This window comes from Simochromis diagramma, unplaced genomic scaffold (genome assembly GCF_900408965.1).
Source record: "Simochromis diagramma unplaced genomic scaffold, fSimDia1.1 OVJJ01000091.1, whole genome shotgun sequence".
NCBI classification, from domain to species: domain Eukaryota; kingdom Metazoa; phylum Chordata; class Actinopteri; order Cichliformes; family Cichlidae; genus Simochromis; species Simochromis diagramma.
This window is the reverse complement of record NW_024386901.1, coordinates 1,114,083-1,130,926: the sequence shown is the minus strand read 5'-3', so window position 1 is coordinate 1,130,926 and position 16,844 is coordinate 1,114,083.

Sequence of the window (16,844 nt, the reverse complement as noted above, 5' to 3'; positions counted from 1 at the left end):
AATGCTGCTCCAAAAGGCATCAGCACCACAAACATAGTCGATATGCCCTTTTCACTGATTTGAACATTTGAGCTGGCTGTAAAACAGTTATATTTATGGTTTTAGTTGGGCATTTTTACAGGGTGGCCTAGGGGGATTGACTCACTTGTGGAGCCAACCTCAAGTTAGTGGGGTTGTGTTTTTTGGCCCGTCTGCATTGTGTTCATTTTTCAACCCTGGTGGGTGCTGCTTGATCTGTACACAAGTCAGGGATATAGCAAGGTGCCATGTTCTTAATATTAAAACTTGGTGCTATTGTACAGCCTCTACCCATGACTTCTCATTAAATCTGGATGGCGTCCAGTAGGAACAGGCAAGTATGCTGATTTGTAGATAGTCAAATGCACACATGGCAACATGCACACTCACATATATGATACCTGTACATTTGCACATGCTGGTCATTCCTTAGTCTTTGTTTTACTGTCTACCTCAGACAAAACAAAGATCAGTAACCGTCTAACATTTAAGGTCTGGTTTTTCTCATGCGTTGTGCTGCTGTCTTTGATTATATGCTTTATATCAGTGGTGTTATTAAATATGGTGTAATATGACAAAAATACGTTTTCAAAATGGACCTAGGAGCTTTTGGATATGTAGATATTTGAATGTATGAACAAGTTTGAGCTTTCGTAGGAACATCTGAAAATGTTTTAAACCACATTTTACTCGAGTGCTGAGTCTCAAACACTTTTTATACGAGATGGTTTCTGGATTCCCTGTTTTGATGCCTGGAGCTTTGGCATTTTTGCCATAATTTTGGAGGCACAAGTAACCATATGTTGTTGGGAGGGGGTGCCCGAGGAGTGTACTGAAATATAGTATCTATCTAATCATCCATCCATCCAGCTGTGCCTAATGATACAAACATCAATAAAATAGCTGGAGATGTACCTGTAGTGATAACAACCATCTTTTGCACCAGGGTGCAACCATGTTCATTTCTTTTCTAAAGTTCTATATTTTAACTTGAGGTCTTATAGGAATGGTTTACTTGGATCTGGAAATGGCATTTTTCTCACACCAGCTCTCCAGCAGAACGAAAAACAGCTGCTTGTTAAGAGTTTAAAAATGAAAAACTCCAAACTGTGATTTCAGAGGATCGAAGGCTTCAGTTTTGACACCAGTCCATGCCCACAGCAAGCTGCTGTACAGCACTAGTCTGTCACAGGATGGACTTGGCTGATGAAAATCAGACACCTGATTTGTGACAGCTGCACATAAAGAAAGACCATTACCATTTCTAAGAACCCAATCAGTCTGATGACTGATATATATTTATATATATTTAGCTCAAAGAGCGAGGCGGGAAGTAAATATTTTTACTGGATTTTTCCATTTAATGATATGCAGCAGATGTGGAATGAGAAAAAGGTGAGAGGCAACACTTTACTGATTGTGCCAGTGCCAATATGAAATGACTGAGCGACAAGTTAGCATTATAGAGGTTAAAGGCTGCATATCCTTTACTGGGACTCTTGTATGTATGAACTCTTAAACCTCAAATAACAGGGTTTTACAACAAAAAGCCTGCAGTTGTTTTAGTCAAATCTGAGCCTTTGATTGTATGGTTTGGCTGAGGGAACTGAGGATTTGTTATTCATTAAAGACATTATGCTAAAATCTCATTTTTCAACTCTGATGAAAACTGGACAAATTGTGCGCTCTTCTTAGGATCGGTTGGCTTTGGCGGGGTATGTGTGTGCATAAATGTGCCTTTGTTCCTATGCATGCGTGTGTGTGAATCAGTCAAAATAAGGCCTCTGAATTTCCCCTGCAGCCATCACTGAAAGTTGTCAATCACCTCCTCTTTTAATTCCAAAAAGATGAGCACTCACATGCTAAAGCTACACCCTCCTCGCTACAGGCTTTGGCACTGCCTCTGAAGCCTGTTGGTCTGCTCTTAACCCAAAATATGGTTCCAGGATGACGGGCACAAAAGACATATTTATCAAATGAATAGTGGCGCCACATTAACAATTCACATTTTTGTTTGATTCAAAGCATTAAATCTACAAAAATAAGGCATATCGGATAGCAAATGGAAAGCATGACTGTTTATGACTGTGTATTTCAGTTTGTGTGTGTGTGTGTGTGTGTGTGTGTGTGTGTGTGTGTGTGTGTGTGTGTGTGTGTGTGTGTGTGTGTGTGTGTGTTAGTATCCCCTGGAAAGATGAAGTGAGACGTGTTGTACTTGTCTTAGCAGAGGGGTGTTTCATTAAAGTGCTGTATATATGCATAAAAAATATAATTATAAAAAAGTAGGAGTATAATAAAAAACAGAGTTCTGCAGTCTGACTTTAGCCTATAAATAAAGAATAATACAAAACAAATATTGCTTTGCTGGGATTGATGAGTCATCGATGAGTCGAACAAATCATCTTGGCCTTTAACAAATTCCTAAAACAGGTAAAACTGCTCAACTAAAGTGGATCATAATCAAATAAGTAGTCTAATAATTCTTTTCATAGGAAATGCATAAAATACTGACTTTGGTTTAGCTATTGAAGCCATAATGCCACCACTGCTCCAGTCATGGAATCAGCAAGGATAAAAAAAAAAAATAGACTTGGAATATCATCCCAGGAAGACTTTATAGTCAGACAAACACCCTAAATTTACTCTGATGTTTTTGAGCTCAGTGTTTGCTTTCATTTCAGCCTGATCTTTAAATACATCTGCATATCTGTGTAATAACATGTTTAGAATATGAATGTTATGATTTGAAGTTGTGCTCCTTCTCATTTGCATTTTCTCTCATACCGCCCTTCTAAATCTGATAACAATACACAAAAACAGCAAGAAGAGTCACCTTTACAGATCCACTTAGATCTCAGGTTGTGAAATACTTTAACAGGAGGCGATTGATAGTGAGAACAGGTCAGTGTTGACAGATATTGTGCTTACAAGGGGTATTGTAGGCTCCTCTCTTTGAGCATTGCATTCCGTAAATGCATCTCAGTCCTTAGTTTCCACCTGCCATCTACAGTAGGACGCCCCCACCTGGCCACCCTTGGTCTTCACTGACAGGTGAGGACAAAGATCCTGCAGAGTGCAAGGCTTTGCACATGGCATCAGGTTTAACTAGCTGTCACCAGGCTTTAAGGGAATGGAGAAATGATGGAGAGTTTGAATATGCATGCACGTGTGTGAGTGTACTTGAATGTACTGTACACTCAAGCATATGTACACGTGTGTGCATATGTGTGTGTGGGGGGGACACCGCAGAAACAGGGAACCTGTTTCTAGTTAAAAGCAGAAGCCCCCACAACAAAGGCCCTGGCCGGGGGAGTCATAACGAGGAGAATATCATTTTTCTTTGGCCTCTGTGATCTGCCATTCTTACGTTTCACTTTCAAAGCTCTGCTTGCTGGCAGAAGTCCTCCGCTCCGCATCTCTGATAGACGGAAAGGCGGAAAACTGCCCTCTGCCTCTCCTCACCTCTCTTCTTCCAAAATAAGGAAAGAGAATGAAAAGAAAAATGCCTGCTTTACTTACCATGGCTGATAAAAGAGGTAGTGGGAGCCTGGCTCTGAGGAGATCCTGGTTACAGTAGTGTGTTTCAGATTTGTGACTTCCTGATAAAAACCTATTTAGGAATTGCCTTCAATTTTCCCACAAAGAAAACAAATCACTAGATTTCTCATCATTTATCCCCTTTTTAAAATACTCAAGATTAAGGACGTTGATGATGTTATACTGCTTTGATGAAGACTGTATTTCACTGGAGCACTGACTGTAAAATAACTGTTGTTGTAACAGGAAACATTTTACCTTTTAGTAGCTTATTAGAAGGAACTCTCGAGAGTTTCATTTAAAGCCTTATTCCAGCTGAATAAAGCTTGCAGACTTTCAAAAGACATTAAAAACAAAGTATGCCAGGGAAATCATTTGCCCACAGCCATGACCTACAATTCAATTATAGAAATTCTTGCACACTTAAATCATTTAGGGGCTATAATCCTAGCTCATTTGTTCAGTCTTTTGTTGTTGCTTGTACACTGCACAGTCCATGTTTTAAAAGCAGGATTTCTTGCATTTCCTTTCCTTGAACTCAACCGTAGGCTGGAACCTGGCCACTCACCACTCCTTACCCACAAAAGCCCCTTATATTGCCTTAAAAAAAATTCACAAATCATCACAACTTTACCACAGCAAATGTTCTGATCAGTGTGCTTGTCAACAACCAAATCATTCCAGTTTGACCTGCAATTTTTGTGAAACTTTTATTTTACCACATATACAGAAATCAAAATGATCTGTCTGGATTCAGTGTTCTTCCGATCACAGCACTTCATCACTCACCTGTTATAAGACATGTAGCAATAAAAAATGATTGATTTGTTTATTTTTAGACATAAATAGAATGTTTTTCAATTAAAAGGCAATAAGATTGATATGTGCAGATCATTATTACTATATATTCTAAAGAAATCACCTTAAAAGTAGATGCAGGAATTCAAAAACGATTGTGATGCTTCAAATATATAAAAATCTGACCTTTTTAAAAAAAATAAAAAATGAATGCTTATTTTGAATTCGGTGCTAGTAACTATTTAAAAAAGGTTCATTTTCCTAGCATTGCATTCTGTTTTTGTTTACATTGTACATAATGTTTTAACTTTTTTGGGGAAAAACTTCTGCTTCACATAGCTGCTCACAGCCAGTGAGAATATTTCTCATATTCAGTATTTATATTTTATGTTTGTAATAAAAACTTTTTTTAGGAGACAAACTGTGTATTTCCAGTTTGTAATGTTAGTGCGGCTCCCAATTAGAAAATGACTTAATGCAGGCTTCTGTTTGAATACTGAAATATCAGTTTTTAAAATACTTAGGCTGGATTATTGTAGGTGTTGAAGGGAGTTTTCAGTTTTATCTCCCCGCTATCAGGTCACTTTGTTGTGGAAACACAGCAGCCTCTGCAGCATCAATTGTACAATGCATATTGCACGAACTGTTGGGTATTCCTTGAAGTCATGATGGGTCCGCTCATGTGTTGAGCAGATCTAGGATTCTGACTTGATTCCTGCAGTCTAGCAGGGATATTATTCACTCTACTGGTATTTATAGGCGGAAGGAAAGCGGCTTTGATAGAGCCTCTCTTGAGCATACTCCAAGAAGAGATGTACTCATGTCCTCAACCTCTTGCCTCTTCCCCTTTTCATCTCACTTTAATTCCTATCAGACAGTAAGGGAAACTTCTGAAGCTATAAATATATATATATATATATATATATATATATATATATATATATATATATATATATATATATATATATATATGGACTGATGTGAGAAGAGAGATGGAAAGATCTGAAAAACTCAGCTCCATTAAACTACTAAGCAGCAAAAGATTTCCATTGAACTGCCTTGTAAAACGCTTAACGGATATTCAAATTTTAGACATCTAAGAGGTGTAAATTGGATGTTTGCTCAGAGGGGATCACTCTGTCAACCTTAATGTCACACACAGATTACACTCCTTTTCTTAATTTTCAGATGTGCCCTTAATGCATTTCATTACTGTCCACATTTTTTGGACAGGGTTTTGATGTGGAGTTCAGGCTTTGAAAAGCATTCAACCATATGTTGGAATTGTTGTTACTGTTGTAACTGCTGAACTCACACACACTTTTACCACTGAGAAGCCAGAAAAAGGGCCGATGCTGCCTGTGTGCCAGTTGTTGACTGAGATACAGAACTCTGCAGGGTTCCTGCTCACTGGATCCAGGCTAGGAGGCCTCAAGGGGAAATAATGAAGCTGTATATATAGGTATATAATTTAGTATATAATCAGTATCTAGTAGAACATCTTCATGGCAAACATTTCCACTTGCAGCAGGAATGCATTTATTCAGAGATTAATCTGCTTCATTGAGCCAGCAAGAAAACTTGTGCTGCAGAGCACATTTTCTTTTACATTTCATTCATTACCTATAAAATGACAAAATTAGAAAGAAAAGAAAACTAATTGGCACTATAGGGTTCAAAGCAATGCTAAACAGCTGCATATGAATCTAACTCAGATGGGATACTTCTATTATACAGGCTTATTATTGAATTTATGAGTAGGCTGTCTGATATTTGTTACACCAAATCTTTCCTCACATCTTCTCCTTATCAATTTCTCTTTCTGAATTTGAGTGAAAGCTCACAAAAGTGTCAGATACTGCAGCAAAGGTAAAGAAAAACGCATCTGGACTTGTCTGCACTGCGCTCTGTTGTTCTGAAATACTGCTCCTGCTGCTCGCTGCTTCAAACTCACCCAGTATTTAAGTTGCAGAGACACCATCATCCATACATCTGTACTGCAGGTTGAGAGTCACAGTGCTCTGCCACAGCTGCCTTAGAAATCTGCTCCCCATGTGTCAGAGATGTATTGGTATTGAGTGGTGTTTGTTATATGTGTGTGTGTGTGTGTGTGTATATATATATATATATATATACACACACACATACACATTAAAAAATAAAAAAAAAATAAAAAATAAAATATATATATATATATATATTTTATTTTTTATTTTTTTTTATTTTTTAATGTGTATGTATATGTATATATATATATATATGTATATATATATATATATATATATATATATATATATATATATATATATATATATATATATATATATATATATCGTCCGTAGTGCTGCATAGTTCTGCATAGGCCTGAACCCCCTCAGTGAGCTCATTAACAAGACTGGCTACGGATACCGACTACGGAATGGAGCAGTTGTCAGCCACCTCCTGTACATGGATGACATCAAGCTGTATGCCAAGAGTGAACGAGACATCGATTCACTGATCCACACCACCAGGCTATACAGCAATGACATTGGAATGTCGTTCAGACTGGAGAAGTGTAGTCGGATGGTAACAAAGAGAGGGAAGGTAGTCAGAACTGAGGGGATTTAACTACCAGAAGGCAACATTGCAGACATAGAGGACAGTTACAAGTACCTGGGGATCCCGCAGGCAAATGGAAACCATGAAGAGGCCGCTAGAAAGGCTGCAACCACCAAGTACCTGCAGAGGGTCAGGCAAGTCCTGAGGAGTCAGCTGAACGGTAAGAATAAGATCCGGGCCATCAACACGTACGCCCTGCCCGTGATCCGGTACCCTGCTGGGGTAATAGGCTGGCCAAAGGAGGAGATAGAAGCCACTGACATAAAGACAAGAAAGCTCCTTACCATGCATGGAGGGTTTCACCCCAAGTCCAGCACCCTGAGGCTGTACGCTAAGCGGAAGGAAGGAGGCCGGGGACTGGTGAGTGTCAGCACCACAGTCCAGGATGAGACAACGAACATCCAAGAATACATTGGGAAGATGGCCCCAACTGACCGAGTGCTCAGTGAATACCTCAGGCAGCAGAAACCCAAGAAAGAGGAGGGAGACGAGGAACCATCATGGAAGGACAGGCCCCTGCACGGTATGTATCACCGGCAGATAGAGGAGGTGGCTGATATCCAGAAATCCTACCAGTGGCTGGACAAAGCTGGACTGAAAGACAGCACAGAGGCACTAATCATGGCAGCACAAGAACAAGCTCTGAGTACAAGATCCATAGAGGCTGGGGTCTATCACACCAGGCAAGACCCCAGGTGCAGGCTGTGTAAAGATCCCCCTGAGACAATCCAGCACATAACAGCAGGATGCAAGATGCTAGCAGGCAAGGCATACATGGAACGCCATAACCAAGTGGCCAGTATACAGAAACATCTGTCCCGAGTATGGCCTGGAAGTTCTGAGGTCAAAATGGGAGATGCCTTCCATGGTGGTCAAGAATGACCGAGCTAAGATCCTGTGGGACTTCCAGATACAAACGGACAAACTGGTGATGGCTAACCAACCGGACATAGTGGTGGTAGAGAAACAGAAGAAAACGGCTGTAGTGATAGATGTAGCGGTTCTGAATGACAGCAACATCAGAAGGAAGGAACATGAGTAGCTGAAGAAGTACTGTGGGCTCAGAGAAGAGCTTGAGAAGACATGGAGGGTGAAGGTAATGAGTGGTCCCAGTGGTAATCAGATCATTTGGTGCAGTAACCCCCTAGGTGAATGGCTCTAGCAGATCCCAGATCTCTGTCCAGAAGAGCATAGGCCTAGGAACAGCAAAAACAAAACAAGACTATCAATATCTCATCATCTATAGTTCATAAAATCATCAAAAGATGCAGAGAATCTGGAGAAATCTCTGTGCGCAAAGTTGAAAATCAGTATTAAATGTCTGTGATCTTTGGACCCTCAGATGGCGCTGCACTAAAAGTAAGCATGGCTCTGTCATGGAAAACAGTGCATGGGCTCAGGGACCCTTCAAGAAATCACTTTCTGTGAACACAGTTTACTGTGCCATCCCCAAATACAGGATAAAGTTCTGTAATGCAAAGAAGAAGCCAAGTGTGATGCCATTGGAGGTGGGGGAATGTTGGCGAAAAGAGACATTGCAGACATTGCAGCTCCACTTTCTCTTGGCTCAGATAAAAATTACAAAGAAAGAGCGTCTTGCCTCATTCGTCATACTCACTGTCTCTCTGCTCACCACTCAATCTTCATGCCTCCCTATCTCTTCAACTCATCAGCCCACTCCCCACCCCCGTTCCTCCTTTCTCTTGCTCTCCTGGAGGATTACAGTGCATAAATACAATCCAGATGATTGCTAACCACAGATAACTGAAGAGCAGAGGGAGGCTGCCAGAAATTACCAGGCCTAATAATCATTGTGTGTGTGTGTGTGTGTGTGTGTGTGTGTGTGTGTGTGTGTGTGTGTGTGTGTGTGTGTCTGTGTGTGTGTTTGTTGCTGGTTGCTCCCGTCCTAGAAACCAGGAAGTCAGTTTCATCATGAATGTCAACCCAAACTGGTTGACATTCATGATGAAACTGACTTCCTGGTTTCTAGGACGGGAGGATGGTGCTCCTTACAGGTCAAAGCTTTACAGAGTTGGGGACAGTTTCTAGTTACTTTGCTTTCTCCCTGGTTGTTGTTTTTTTCTTTCTTTGTAAATTGATGGTGTCCACACGCTTATGAAAATAATATTCTTCCATTTTGTCTTTAAGCTATCTTGGACCATTTCTATATATTTATGTCATATCAGCCATGTTAAAATGCTTCCGGTCCAAGTTCAGTTTATCTTATGATGAATTATATACAGTGGCTTGCAAAAGTATTCGGCCCCCTTGAACTTTCCCACATTTTGTCACATTACAGCCACAAACATGAATCAGTTTTATTGGAATTCCACGTGAAAGACCAACACAAAGTGGTGTACACGTGAGAAGTGGAACAAAATCATACATGATTCCAACATTATTTACAAATAAATAACTGCAAAGTGGGGTGTGCGTAATTATTCAGCCCCCTTTGTTCTGAGTGCAGTCAGTTGCCCATAGACATTGCCTGATGAGTGCTAATGACTAAATAGAGTGCACCTGTGTGTAATCTAATGTCAGTACAAATACAGCTGCTCTGTGACGGCCTCAGAGGTTGTCTAATAGAATAATGGGACCAACAACACCATGAAGTCTAAAGAACACACCAGACAGGTCAGGGATAAAGTTATTGAGAAATTTAAAGCAGGCTTAGGCTACAAAAAGATTTCCCAAGCCTTGAACATCCCACGGAGCACTGTTCAAGCGATCATTCAGAAATGGAAGGAGTATGGCACAACTGTAAACCTACCAAGACAAGGCCGTCCACCTAAACTCACAGGCCGAACAAGGAGAGCGCTGATCAGAAATGCAGCCAAGAGGCCCATGGTGACTCTGAGCGAGCTGCAGAGATCTACAGCTCAGGTGAGGGAATCTGTCCATAGGACAACTATTAGTCGTGCACTGCACAAAGTTGGCCTTTATGGAAGAGTGGCAAGAAGAAAGCCATTGTTAACAGAAAACCATAAGAAGTCCTGTTTGCAGTTTGCCACAAGCCATGTGGGGGACATAGCAAACATGTGGAAGAAGGTGCTCTGGTCAGATGAGACCAAAATGGAACCTTTTGGCCAAAACTAACCCTGCACATCACTTTGAACATCCCCACTGTCAGATATGGTGGTGGCAGCATCATGCTCTGGGGGTGCTTCTCTTCAGCAGGGACAGGGAAGCTGGTCAGAGTTGATGGGAAGATGGATGGAGCCAAATACAGGGCAATCTTGGAAGAAAACCTCTTGGAATCTGCAAAAGACTTGAGACTGGGGCGGAGGTTCACCTTCCAGCAGGACAACGACCCTAAACATAAAGCCAGGGCAACAATGGAACGGTTTAAAACAAAACATGTGTTAGAATGGCCCAGTCAAAGTCCAGATCTAAATCCAATCGAGAATCTGTGGCAAGATCAGAAAACTGCTGTTCACAAATGCTGTCCATCTAATCTGACTGAGCTGGAGCTGTTTTGCAAAGAAGAATGGGCAAAGATTTCAGTCTGTAGATGTGCAAAGCTGGTAGAGACATACCCTGAAAGACTGGCAGGTGGTTCTACAAAGTATTGACTCAGGGGGCTGAATAATTACGCACACCCCACTTTGCAGTTATTTATTTGTAAATAATGTTGGAATCATGTATGATTTCGTTCCACTTCTCACGTGTACACCACTTTGTTTTGGTCTTTCACGTGGAATTCCAATAAAATTGATTCATGTTTGTGGCTGTAATGTGACAAAATGTGGGAAAGTTTAAGGGGGCCGAATACTTTTGCAAGTCACTGTCACATTTCTCGATTTGAGTTTTTTTCTTTTAATATTATAGGTCTTAATAATAGCTAAATTGTTCAACAATAATGTGATGGACTAAAGGTTGTTTTTCTGATTAATTTAAGAATTTGTACAAAATTACAATAAATAACTGACAAACTACCCTCAATATTACTTTCTGCATTGTGCGGCATATAAAAGATTGTGTTTTAATTGATCCAGAAACAGTTATCAATGCTAGTGTAGGAAAGGTAAACTTTAAACAGCAGCTTAATATTTTTTAACAGTAACACAAAATATAGTAGAAAGTGTGTCAGATGTTATATCTTTAATGTTTTCCTTAACCCCCCCCCCGCCTTTTTTCTCTGAAGCATGTATCTGTGCGTGTGTGTGCGTGTGTGTGCGTGTGTGTGCGTGTGTGCGCTTTGGACTGTTTAAGGTAATATCAACTGTTAAGTTCAGTCCTGGATAAGGAAGATTTTTTTTTCATACATACATATTTTGTTAAAACAATATCGAGAGAAGACATAAATGTTATTTTTGTTTATTTATTTATTTTTTTACTTTAAAAAAATATGAAACACATTGGAGCCGTTCTACAAAAATCAGCGTTCACATACACGTTGCTGGCTGCCAGCATGAACAAGAATCCTTACCCAGCACATGAAATGCCTAAGATTGTGTATTGTGTGTAGAAATTGGTATGGTAGGAAATAACAATATCCAAACAAGGTAATTCAAGGAGTGCAAAGACAAAAGTCTGTTAATTTGGGTACTGCTTACAAGGCAGTTTTGTGTGTTTGTAAGCTTATAAGCACAATGGTATTTAATTTTATGACGCAGCTCATAGCTTTATCATAAGGTAAGCAAATACACATCATGTCAAATGACATATTATGCTCATATACACGAAACATAATCCCATATGTGTAGTACCACTGTGACAACACAAGTAACAGAGGGGTTGTAAGTATCTAGAAATATCTTAACACAAAGTGAAGTGAATATAAACTTGGTAATCACACATGCACACGGAATAAACCACGCAGTATATCTGAAAACAGAAAAGACAGACATCCTAAATCAAGGTGAAAAAAGAAAATGCATGAGCTCAAATAATATACCAAATCAGCCTTTACTATCAAAATAACCACTTCTGAGCAATTATTGGTCAAAAAAATCTGGAGCTGCAAACGTATTTTAAGGTTTTTATGGAGGTGACCCTGTTAAGTATAAACTAGCCTATAAACATTACAAATAGGTGTAACTAAAATCTCTTGATTATATGACTACTCTGGTGTGTGCTATTTATGATTACTTTACCTTTGATATTATGCATTTACATTGCAATAACATTTTCTGTTACATTCATGCAATTACAGAACAAATTAAATGTTGAAGTATTAAAATACCAAAATGTCTTTACCAAGAAAGCAGAAAGTGTACTTATGTAAAGATCTGTTAGTATAAACAGAGTTGTACAGAGTGTGTATATACAAAGTTTTCCTGCTTAGAACTGATTTTTTGTTAGATTTTTTTGTGTGACATGGGTGTAATATAAAAGTAAATACCTATTTTAATACATTTAAATATATTTCTGTAAATTCATGCATTACAGACCAGTTGTGCTTACATTTACATCCATAATTGTTGCATAATTTCAACATGTAAATTAATCAGAACGTTAGCTATATTGAAATGTACTGATTTTTTTTGTATAGTATTTTTTTTCTCTCTCTTATTTTCTTTTCTAAATGTACCTGTATATTGTTTACATGTTTGAAATAAATTACCAATCAATAATTACCTCAAAGGCCCATTTAGGAAAAACACTAATGTATGGGCCTACTTTGCCACTTTGAGACCAAACTGTGTTTGCGAAAAACAAATAAAGTGTAGCCTGCTCGGAAAACATGTAAAACTGGTGCCAGCTGAATAATCCTAATTTATCTTTATGCAAATGTTATTCTGTATTCTGCTTTATTCCTTCTGACGTTGTGCTTATTTCTCGGTGCAGATCAAGCATGCTGGTAAGGATAAAGCCAAAAACAATTTTCCCTACCCTCTATTAAATTTTCCATGGCAACTTTTATTTCTTTGGATTTGTAATCCGTAGTCAGGGGGACTCAAGACTCACTATTTATATCTATACATCCATGCCACGTCCATAGTTGACAAAATATCGTATGATTATAGTAGACCAAATCTAAAGTAGATTTAATGACTAAAATATAAAGTGGAAAACTGTTTTTACTGGTGAAACTTGTTCTACAAAGTTTCTCATGTTCCATTTCCCCCAAAGTACTGTTCAACTCAAACGTGCGCATCTAACCTTACTGCACAATGACATTACTTCTGATTTCATCACAATATGTCCCGACTTTCTACACAACTTACTTGGTTCTGATTGGATCTTTTCAAAATGTTTCATCTAGTTTTTATTCTTTAATGAAATTGTCAAAACATTTCGTCTTAGTTTTTGTCTTCTTTCATTATTTTTTATATAGTTGTGATGTCTTGTCATTGACAAAAACTACAACAAAAAAATGGCCAACGAAATCCTGCTGTTCTCACCTTGTGTGTGTATTATTTTTGATGTGATCGATTTAAATTTGAACATGTGAACAGGGTACTGACCTTGTTCCTCTTCTGAGGAAAAACATGCAAGTCTTTTATTCTGATTTCAGTTGTACATGATATAGAAAGGTAAGCATGGTGATGACAGAAATAAGGAAGTTTGGAAGAGAGACAGAGTGAATGAAAGACAAAGAGAGAGAATTTAGGTTCTGTGGGACTGGATTTGAGCTACAGAGCTCACAGCAGGACTTGGTGTTGACCTGTCGTGCTTAAAATGAATAAACAATGCATTTATACCACAGAGAGAAGAAGGGCCTTTCTGGAACATGAAGCAATAACAGTGGTGAGAAAGTGAGTGTTTGCTATGTCATTACATTATTATTTAGTGTTCAGCTAGGCAACTGCTCTAGGATCCCTAAAAGTTCCCGTCTTGGTCATTAGGTCCAATGCTGCCCTGCTGAAGTTCAAAACTGATACTGTGAGCATACACTGCAGTCCCACATCCCCCTGCCTTTCATATTCTGTTATTGCTATGGCGCATGTGATAATAATAATAATAATAATAATAATGGATTGGATTTATATAGCGCTTTTCAAGGCACCCAAAGCGCTTTACAATACCACTATTCATTCACTCTCACATTCACACACTGGTGGAGGCAAGCTACGGTTGTAGCCACAGCTGCCCTGGGGCAGACTGACAGAAGCGAGGCTGCCATATCGCGCCATTGGCCCCTCTGGCCAACACCAGATGGTGAAAACTTATCAAACGGCAAAACGTGCTGGCTCTCTTGCTTCCTGATCCAGTTTCAATCCGCTTTGTAAGTGTTTTAAAGCTCTAACAAATACTGATCAGGCCTGCTCCTTCACTCCCACACTGCACACATAGCTGAAGAGCCGCACGCCTTGTTGCAGGTCTGGTTTCAATTTCTGGCAAATAAAGAGGTTGTGAGAGGGAGTGAGAAAAAGCTCTGCCTTGTAAATCCATTATTGTTCAGGATATATCAGAAATCCAGCTTTAATAGCACTGTTTGTGTAGGAATCTACTCTCAATCCCCTGCTACATAATTGTATTCGCCGACCAAAGCTTAGCTGCACAAATAAACACGCTAATGGATTCCTTCACATATAGCAAAGAAGAAGAGGCAAAAAATGAAGCACCCTAAGCCCAATGTTTTCCAGATGGCACCAATAGATCACATTATTTGCATCGGCTGTGTTCGAGTTCCTAGGACAACGCTGTTCTGTTTTACAATCGTTGGTTCAATGACCCAAATCATTTTTTGCTCCTCAGCCTTGATTAGCGCAGAATCCAGAGATGCAAGAGTATGCTGCTGATGCACAGATGTGGTGTCACTTCAACGCACCTTCTCTAGAGGAAAAACCTCCTGCCTCTCGTCTCCCCCCATATGGATTTCCTTATGATATTCAATCCTCAGGCTGGGAACCCATTATGGGCTGATCAGCGCGCATCATTTCCATTAATGTAGCTTGCACTCTTTCGTTCACCCGTAAACTGCGGTGCGATCTTTGGGAGTCATTACCCCCCAGCTCTTGCAGGGAAGTTATGGATAGTTAACTTCATTCATGGACCTTAATTCTGTCTTCTTGTCTTTTTAGCTTAGAGTGGGCGACGATGTTCGCTGCAAGATCTCTCCAGCAGGCGGCGACCTCTGCATGAGGAAAAAAATTGTTTGTCTTTCGGAATTTAAGATCAGCTCTCCCTCTGTGTCCCATTTTCATCACTGCAGAAATCAGTAAGGAATTAGGTATATATATATATATGTATATATACAGAGAGAGAGAGAGAGAGAGAGAGAGTGTGTGTGTGTGTGTGTGTGTGTGAGAGAGAGAGAGAGAGAGAGAGTGTGTGTGTGTGTGTGTGTGTGTGTGTGTGAGAGAGAGAGAGAGAGAGAGAGAGAGAGAGAGTGTGTGAGAGAGAGAGAGAGAGATAAATTGTGCAGAGGAATAAACACGATGACGTTTGCAGAAGGGACAAAAGGTTCTCATGATTAGTGGTTAGAGGACACATGGTCGATAGAGGTTTCATGGCTATCTGGTAGCAAGGAGATGACTGAACTGGGAGAAGAGTCTCCTGCTTGTTTATGAAAGGTTAGGCAGCTCCAGAAGCTTCTAAATTCAAAAGCAGCATAATCATTAATGCCCCGTGATGTTTGTTCAAAGCAAATAATAATGATGGATTGCATTTATATAGCGCTTTTCTAGGCACCCAAAGCGCTTTACAATTCCACTATTCATTCGCCCCCAAATGTGTTATTTCCCAGTGTATGTACTAGAAAACTACAGTACCTTAATATGAGTAGAGAATACAACACAATGCTCACCAATCCTTGTTTTTGCAATTATAAGTTGTGTAAAACGTGCTGTGGTTAGCACCAAACAGCAGTAAGCCAGTTAGTGAGTATTTAGCAGCTTAAACATCGAATTGTCTCCGGGATTGTGTTGAGCAAATGCAGACTTTAAAGCCAAATCAGTACTGGACTTGCCATTTGGTCAGAAGCATCACTCTGAATAACAGCTAATGGCCTTGTTATGCATGTATTAAAAAGCAACTTGTCAGACTTTTATCTCGTCAAATTAGGTTATTTTGAATTTTTCATTTGCAGCTCATTTCTGCTGCCCCCTTGTGGAAACAGCATAAAGCTTACGGGTTTAAATAAAACTGTTGCTTCTAAAGTTAAATAAAAGTGGTCTTTTATTTTTAATTTATGCAAGAAATAGGAATGTTAATTTAAAATTAGGGTTTTAGAAGGAAACAGGGCAAAAAACTTTGGGGTAATTTCTCTTCGTCGAGCTAAAGTTAGATGAAAACACCTGCGGCTTCAGAGTAGTCACACCATGTTGACTACTGACAGATTTGTAGATGAACATGTGTTTGCAGTTTTCTGATATACAAATGTGCAGCTAAATGCAAAAGCAAATGTGCATCATTGGTGACTTTGTAGCTGGAATTTTGCAACTACTTACAAGGACCACTTAGGAGCCAGTGAAGTCTCCGGTCATTCAGTCAATCCAAACTTGACCACACAAGTGTCCGCTGCCCGACTCGCGCCTGGAAAAATACACTCCAGCAACATGTGCTTGATTCCTGTCTTGACCTGATTCCTGTCAAATTTCTTTCACTCCTCGTGTTCTTCTCTTTGTGGCAATAAAAACTCATAAAATGTTGCAGAGAATGGGCTGCCTGCTGTCACTTTTCCAAAAGACTTAATGAAAATAAAACTATGAGGAGTTAGTGCACATTTTTCATTCTGCTGCTCCCAGGCAGGAATAAATCATTGTCTTTAATGACAGATTGGTGTATGATTTAAGCAAATATATGATGTGACAGTGAACCTGTTTTGAACCTACAGTACGTGAGCTGAAGCACAGGAGGATGAAGCTGGAAATATAATTATGATTAATGCGAGTGGGTGGGAGACCGGTGAGTTTGGACAGTAAGCAGAGGCTCGTCAGTCTGCCCCCGGATGGTTGCGGGTGTGAATCCCTTATTGCTGAGGCCGGTGAAAGCAGATGAAT